The sequence below is a fragment of the Tupaia chinensis genome, unplaced genomic scaffold (genome assembly GCF_000334495.1).
Source record: "Tupaia chinensis unplaced genomic scaffold, TupChi_1.0 Scaffold000383_1, whole genome shotgun sequence".
Lineage (NCBI taxonomy): Eukaryota > Metazoa > Chordata > Mammalia > Scandentia > Tupaiidae > Tupaia > Tupaia belangeri.
This window is the reverse complement of record NW_006159885.1, coordinates 1,650,486-1,659,239: the sequence shown is the minus strand read 5'-3', so window position 1 is coordinate 1,659,239 and position 8,754 is coordinate 1,650,486.

The following is an 8,754-nucleotide window of genomic DNA, read 5'->3' as shown; positions in this document are numbered from 1 at the left end:
TGAACCACATTCCCACCTTCCGCACAGTTAGAGGTGGCCATGGGGGAATCCGGTCAGAGGAAGGTGGGTAGAAGGGGTGTACACGTCTATTGCAACACCCTGCAGAACATTCACACCATTCCCTTGTGCTCTCCTGCTGCCAGCCGGATATAGATTCCCAAGGGCAATGTGGGTGCCATATGTCAAAGACAGCAGGGTCTGATCCCTTTGTGACTTTGTGGAACACAGGTTGACTGGATCATATATGAAGAAACACACTTTTAGTATAGAAAGCCATTGAACCCTTGGGGTTTGCTTGTTATAGCAGCTAGCGCTACCTTACCTGAAGTACAGACGAGGCTGTGGGAGCTGAGCTCCAGCCCAGGGAGAAGACGAGAACCAGGGCAGGACCCGGGGAACACTGACATTTGAAGGGTGAGTGGGAGAGACGTGGCACAAAAGAGACTTGGGAAGGATGTAAGAGGAGCATGAAGGTAGAGCAGGCTTCTTGAACAAAAGGGCGTCGTGAGTAGAGAAAGGCTATATACAAGGAGACTTCAAAAAAGTCCATGAGGGGTCACACAGTGGCACAGCAGTAGTGCAACTTGCCCTACATAGGAAAGTCCCAGCTTTGCATCCTGGGGCCTCCCTGTACCCATCAGGCACACGTGAGCTGTGATCTGGGCTGACCAAGACTGGGAGTGGTGGGTCACTGTGTGAGGAGGTGCCCCTTCTCTGTCTCTCTCCAGCCAGCACATGCACCCCATAGCAACACTGGTTGTTGATTTTTTGTTCGTAGGATTTTTTTTTTTTATTTTTGAGAGGTTTTTGCTATAGGGCGTCTGTGCTCGCCAGAAAGACAGAAAGAGACAGAGAGACAGAAAGCGAGAAATCACACCCCATGGGCGATGGCCACGCCGCAATCCCTTCTCCTCCATTCTCCTCTTGGGATCTTAGACACTCACGCGCACATGCCCAGTGTGAGTTTAAGCCACCAGGTCCAGGACTCAAACTGCGGTCGACTACATGGGAGTCCAGCGACATAGCCATTATGCTAACTGCTGGTCCCATAATACACATCTTACATATAAAAAATATCAACTTTTAAAAATTGCCAGTGAGCACCTGCATTTGCCAAAGAGAGAGAGAGAGAGCATATGAAAGCACACCCCATGGGCGTGGTCACATTGCGATTCTTATTCCTCCACTTTTCTGTCCCATCAGGATTTGGGGGCACACACTGACCTGCACCCAGCTTGTCTTACAGTCTTCCAGGGCTGGGATTCGAACCGCAGTCAGCCATGTGGGATGCAGCTTTCTAATATCACCTTTAACTTCTGTATCACTGGGATAGCCCTGCAGGGGTTTTTGAATATCCCTCGTATATACATAATTTTTTTTTTGGAAAAGGACTTCACTTATTAAGGTCAAGAGGATGCAAACAGTATAAAAATCAAAGGTTATCATTTAATTCACGTTCCTGTCTCTGCCTTTCAAATGGAAGTTGGATTTCGTTTGTACGTTTTCTAGCAGTCCTGATCTGCTCATGAGACCCCGACACAGGAGACGCTGTGGGGCAGACCTCTTCAGAGCCCCGGGTGGAGAGCTCTCGTCGGGGAGAGAGGCCACATCGCTCAGTCGGCCTGCCCCTTCCCTCCCGCCTCATGTGTTCTGCCAAACAGCCCTTGCGTGTAATGGTGGGCCCCACAATGAGCAAAAAGAGGTTCTGGAAGCCCACTTTGCATCTCGACCCTGGTCCAGGTCCTTTGTCCATGGCCAGAGGGTCTTTCAATTTCCCCAGATCCAGGAACTCCTGAGAACTCTGGGGACTCCTTCGTTAAGTCGCCTTTGTCCCTGACAGGTTCCTGAAATGTAAACATCCCGGTTTCCATGGCGTGTGCCTCTGACTGAGGTTGTTGGTGAGGTCTGTTGAAACCTTGCCCAGGAGGCAGTGTGGGACGTGGGACCAGCTGAGAAGGATCACTGTGAAGAACCCATTTCCTGGCCTGGCCACAGTGCTGGTGTGTGGGGCTACGACACCGTGCTCTGCACGTCAGGACTCCCTGGGAAACCCGGGTTTGAGTCCCAGGCCAACCTAAAGTGGTGTGCACTTAGAGTCCCAGGCAGGAGGCTAGGGAGGAGGACTGAAAGCACTAGGCTGGCCTGGGCAGCATAGTGAGACCCAGTCTGAAAAAGAGCTGGATGGGGGCCAGCAGGTGGCACGTGGCTAAGGTGCTGGATTCCCGCATGACCGACCATGGTTCGAGTCCTGGACCCTGTGGCTTGAAAAATCACACCAGGTGCATGTGCCTACATGCCCCAAATCCCGTGGAGAATAGAAAAGAAGGGATTGCGGTGTGGCCATCCCCGCTGGGCAGTGATTTCTCACTTTCTCTCTCTCCAGAAAGTGCGTGAGCACTATGGCAAAATCTAAGAAAAAAAAAAAGAAAGAAAGAGCTGGGTGTGTAGTATGCACCTGTGGTCCCATTGGGGAGATTAAAACAGGAGGCTCTAGACGCACTGGAGCCTTTTTTTTTTTTTTTTTAAGAATTATTTTTATTCGACTTTATTTATTTTTATTTGAACAGAAAAGGATAGAGTGAGAGAGAGAGAGAAAGGGAAAATGAGAAAGCAAGCCGCCAGGTCCAGGACTCAAACTGTGATTGGCCGCGTGGGAGTCCAGCGCCCTTAACCACCACGCCACCTGCCAGCTCTATGAGAGCCTGTCTTTTAAAAAAAAGGGGGGGGGGAGGAGGGAGAACCAGCAGGTGGCATGGTGGTTAGGGCACTGGATTCCCATATGGCCAATTCCATGGTTCGACTTCTATGTGGGAGCTTGGCGCCCTAACCACCATGCCACCTGCTGGCCCATGACCCCCCCTTTTCATATAGGGCCACATTTTGAGGAGCTGGGGGATAGGACTTCTATGTGTCTTTGGGAGGAACACCTTTAACTCCTTAATAACCTGTGTGGTAATTTACCTTTTCCCAAGAAGTCCCCGCACTGAACACCCTGGATGTTGGCCTCCTGCTTAGCCCCCATTCTCTGGCTTTCACGGCCCTTGTTTGGGAGACCAGGAGAATGAACCCGACTCCTCCCTTGCAGGGCATTCTTGTGAGCAATAACGTGCGGTAATGCAGTGGGCAGCTTAGGGCGCTGGGGGTTGCCACCGCCACCCCCATAATCTCCTCCAGCCTCTGCAAGAATGTGATGGTGGCAGGCGGGTGGCAGGCAGGGGGCTGCCAAATCCATCTTGGGAAGGCGGGGAAGGAGGCAGCTCTCCTTTCAGGAACAGAGTTCTCCCTGTGGATCTGCTCCAAGTGCCAGCAGGAAGCGAGGAGCCAGGTGTCTGGCCAACAGCCCCTGGCCCAAGCTCGGCCCCTGGGGGCCTGCAGCGTGTCTGGGTGGAGGAGGGTGTGAAACCCTTGCAGTTCTGGGCCCGCTTCCAGGAGTCACTCTGGACCAGGAGGAGTTGGGCTGCACCTGGTCCCACCTCACTCCTCGGTCCCACCAACCTTCCCTGAGCACGTGGCGGACACCAGATGCGGTGCTCGGAGAGACAGAGCAAAGCACAGGCTCAGAGGGGCTGGCCGGTGGCCTGGTGGTTAAGGCACTGGATCCCACATGGCCAACTGCACGGTTTGAGTCCTGGGCCCAGAAAAACACACCAAACGCATGTGCGTACATGCCCAAAGTCCCTAAAGGAGGGAGAAATGGAGGAGAAGGAATGGCGGTGTGACCATGCCCTCTAGGGGGTGTTTTCTCACTTTCTCTCTTTCCTGTGAGCACTTGTGCCTATGCCTACAATAATAATAAAGAAATATTCAGAGGAGGATGGGGGGAGGAGCCCCGGGCATCTGGGTAGTCACCAACCCCACAGGAGTGGTATAGTCCCTGGGAAGATGAGCAGGGACGTGCCAGGCTATGTCTTAGGAACATCAGTGCAGAGGGCTGGCTCTGTGGCCTAGTGCTTAAGGGAGCCAGATCCCACATGGCTGACCATGTGGTTCGAATCCCAGCCCCTGAGACTTGAAAGACATCTCAGGCACATGTGCATGTGTGTCCCAAATCCTGACAGGATGGAGAAAGGGGAGAGAGGGGATTGCGGTGTGACCTCGCCCGGTCGGGGGTGCTTCCCCGCCCCCCCGCCTCTCTGGTGAGTATATGTGCCTTCTAGCAATTGAGAACTGAAAGGAATGTCAGTGTGGAAAGGAAAGGCAGGGAGAGGAGGGCAGCCAGGTGTGTAGAAATGGCGGAAGATAGAAAGCGTCATTCGGAGGACGGGCAGGAGGACGTTCAGGGCAGATGGGATTGGCAGTAGCATGGGACGCATCGGGAAGTCCAGGGAGGGGAGCCATGAAGGCAGCACTGGGTTAGGCAATCAGGAGAAGGCCTTGGGGAAGCGGAGTGACGGACGGAAGCTGCTGGGCTGACCGCGGGCTGGCAGGGGCTGGGGCTCGGCCTCCCTCGTGCCCAGTAGTTCCGAGGCTGGGAGCTGCTGCCCTGACCAGCCTCCAGCTGCTCTGGGACTGAGAGGGGGCCTGGAGTCAGCACCTCCCGCACCCACAGCTCTCCCAGCTCCATCCTGCTGAGCCCCCCCAGTCAGGGGCCATGGAGTCCAGGAGCTCACTCATACCCTTCAGCTTTGTCATCAGCACAAAGAAAACACTGCTTTAATAACCACAGTACTTCTCTTTTGGGCCAAGGAGACTGCTTGGTCCATTGTTCTCCTTGAAAGGAGAGTAAACAAAAGAGATTTCTGTAATTGTCACTCTGGACTTCTTGTCCCAAAAGGGAAGACATATTTTCTTTTTTCTTTTTAGTTTGCCATAGGGTGCCTGCACTTGTCCAAGAGAGACAGAGACACAGAGAGAGAGTGAGAAAGCACCCCCAGGGGAGACAGCCACACCGCAATCTCCATTCTCCTCTCAGGATTGTGGGCGTGCATGCACATGTACCCAGTGTGTTTTTCAAGCCACCGGGTCTGGGACTCAAACCACTCAGTCGGCCATGTAGGATCCAGCCGCTTTAACCACCATGCCACTGGATCGCTTTCTCCTTCTCTACCTTCCTTCCTCCCTCCCTTCCTCTTCCTCTGTTTCTCTCTCTTTTTTTTTGGAATTTGAAAAAAAAAAAATGAAGATGCTAACAACATCGTATTTTATTAGTAAGTTTCTACCTGAGAGCCCCGCCCTGTGCTCAGTGACGTGTGCTCACTGTGTACCCGGTGATGCCAGGCTGCCGGGTGCAGGACTTGCCCTTTCTGATTGCACAGTTCCTTAGAGGAGGAGGCAGGAGGGGCTGCTGATCAGACCCTGGCTGGGGGATCTGCCCTGAAAGTGTCAATGCCCGGTGTAATGCCCGCGCAGCCCTGGCTGGACAGGGCAGGGCCCCGGTGTTCCACAGTCAGCTGGCTCAGAGGTGATGCTGCCCAAGATGGTGACTCCTTCAGGCCACGTGGGAGCTCCCCAGGATGCCATCCCATGGACACGGCCTCCTGCTGGACCCCCCTCATCAGCCTTCTGTGACTGGAAAGGGACCTCCCCATGTGAAGGTCTGCTAGCAGGGGCCAACCTGCCCAAGGAGCGGCTGAAACCTTGCATCCTCTAACTTCCAAGGCCCGGGCATGCTTGGCTGCACCCTGGGGGTCAGCTTACAAAGCCCTGAGCTCCATGCACTTTATCCAGGGGGTCGAAAGTTAAACACCCTCGGGGCCCCGCAGGGTTCCTATGTGCAGGGGGTGACAGTCTGAGCAGAGGCAGGGCACCTCATTTCCTCCACTTCAGAGAGTGCCTGGGACACGCAGTGACGCAAGGCCAAGGATGCCACCATCAGGACTCTGAGTTGAATGTGGGATTGACAGCAATCCCATGGGAGCCAGTGCAGGCAGAAGGGGAATTTACTGGGGTCCCCCCATAGTCCACAGCAGCCTCGCTGTCATGCACAGCAGAGCACCCACCAGGACTCGCCCTGCCCCCTGCAGTTCGTTCCCTGCCCCGCAGACCCAACCCTCGCCATGTGGGAACTGCCAAGACCTTGGCGCTCACCGAGTTAGGGCTCTAGGTTGGCATGGCTGCTCCGCCAGGGCTGCCTGACTAGAAGCGGGGAGCAGCAGCCTCCGAAGTAAGGGCACATTCCCTGAAGGAGGGGTTGGGCTGACTAAGCGCTGCACGCGTGCCTCACTAAGGAGCTGGGGTATCATACTAGATTTGCCGTCTGTGTTGGATCAAGGCCGAGCCTCATCAGAAGCTTGTGGGCCTGCAGACAGTACTACACACCACTCAGAGGGGACAGACGTGGGGTCTAGAGGTGGACTATGAGGACCCGGTCAGAAACAGCCCAAAGTGGAAAACAATAACCCAAATGTCGTATATACAAATGATAAACTGTTATTCAGTTGCAAAAAGGAACAAGCAGGTGGCACAGAGGAGAAGGCGGCTGGATCCCACATGACCCACTAGGTGGTTTGAGTCCCGGACAGGGCAGCCTGAAAAATCACCCCACGTGTGTGTGCATGTGTGCGCGAACTCTCAAGAGGAGAAAGGATTACAGGGTGGCCATCTCCCGGGGGGCGACTTCTCACTTCCCCTCTCTCCCCAGTGCACGTTCTCCCTGCCCGGAGAGTGCATGCGCCTTGTAGCAAAACCACCACAATAATAATAGTGACAAAGCGAGAGAAGTGCCCGTACATACTCCAATACGAACCAACCTTGAAAACGCTGTGCTAAATGAAAGGAGCCAGACACAAACGCCCAGCAATGTTCAATTCCATTTCTGTAAAATGTCCAGAACAGGCAAATCCATAGAGACGGAGAGCAGATTAGTGGTTGCCAGGGGCCGGGGGGGAGGGGAAGTGGGGCGTGAGTGCACATGAGTATGGGATTTCCTTCGGGGATGATGAGAAAGCTCTGGGCCCAGATGATGTGACCCCGCGTAAGTGTATTTGATGCTGCTGGATCGTGTACTTTAAAAAAAAAAAGATTTATTTATAACAATAATTACTTTTAAATTTGCTACAGGGCATGCATGCTCACCAGCAAGAGACAGAGGGTGGTGTGGGGAGGTGGGAGTGAGAAAGCAAGTATTTTGATTCCATTAAGCTGATACTAAGCGGTCTTGGGGCTGGGATCAAAATGAGGTGTTATTTCCATCTGGTTTCTGGAAGAGAATCTTTCCAATAAACACTGAAGTCCATCTGGTTATGAGAAAGCTTAACTACATATTTACTGTGACTGCTTGGGAGAGCATTGATTATTTAATTAACTATGAGTATGCACATATTATGCCAAGGAAATGTGCCTAAGAAAGCAAGGAACTAAGAAAGTAAGGAATAAACTTCAGTTCTAGAAAGTGGACTATTATCAGGGAGAGCTACAAAACCAACTATGCCATAACGTGAAGTACCAATAATAGAGGCGTCTGATTTTGACGGCTAGGCCGCACACTAGGGTCAGGTTCCTACAGAGCTTTCTCTCTCTGTGTCCTTCACCTTCATCAAAACTCCTTCTTTCCTGGAGGGAGACACACTGGCAGTTCATGTGCCAGTTGGATTTAGGGTGTATTCCAGTTTGGCTGGGATCCTTTCAACTTAAACAAGGTTCCAAGGGTTCCCACAGCTCAAGGTGTAGTTGCCACACACCACCTGTAATTCTTCAGTCACCTATGATGAATGCTCTGTTTGTTGTGTGATCTGGCTTCTTCCTTCCAACCAACATCATCTTCTACTCCAAGCCCTGTGTGTTAAGATCTGGTACAAGTTCTGGTTATAACATTTGATTAAAGAGCATATCCTTTAACCTTTGTATGTCTTGGTTTCCTGCATTGAATTGTTATTATGGAGACAAGATGAAATGAAAATGTCCAGGTCTCAGTTGGGCTGTTGCTCCTGTTGTGACTTCCTGCTTCAGTTTGGACATTTGGCACAAAAGAAGTGCTCAAGAAAGGCTAGGTTTAATTATTATTGTCTATACATGCACATTAAGTCTGAAATAACAGGCTAGCCTCATAGTGTACTACATAAGTGCTGTGCATTGGGAACTAGATCCTATGTGGCTGATTATAGTTCAAATCCTGACCCTGGCAGCTTGAAGAACATAGTAGGCATGTATGCATTCCTTGAATCTTGATGAGATGAAAAAATGGAAGGGAAGGAATTGTGGAGTGACCATAAACCATTGAAGGATGCTCTCTCTGTCTCTCTGGTGAACCCACCTACCCTCTGATAACTTAAAAAATATCTGAAGTGCCATTAGATGAATTCCTTTAAAATTTCTTAGAATGTTCCAAAGATGGTAAAATAGAAATAAGATAAGCTAGCAGATGCAAAGACACTCAAAAGTGTTAACACCAAGAAAAGCCCCATCTACCTGTGGTCAGATGTGACCTGCCTGACTGTGGGCATGCTATTTTCCCAGGGCCTCCTAGTTACCATTTTTATTTTCTTACTGGGCAGGGAGCTTCCCAGGCAGTCCTTGGGTAACAGGCTTTCCTCTGCCTAGATGGTCTCTCTCCCAAGGTTGGTCATTGGGCCTGCCTCCACTGACCATATGTAATGTCAGTTTGTTCCTAGTTTGTTTGTTCTACTTTCTGAATTTCCATTTTAATGTACAAATCTTAGTTTAAGGCTTTGTAGTCAGTCCTGACTGAGTTCATTAGGTGTAAATCTTGACTATTTTCCATGCATCAGTCCATTTAATTTTCACAAGATAGATACTATTCTTTTTTTTTTTTTGGAAAGGTTTTTTTCTTTAAGTCCTAGTGTACATCCTCTAAAG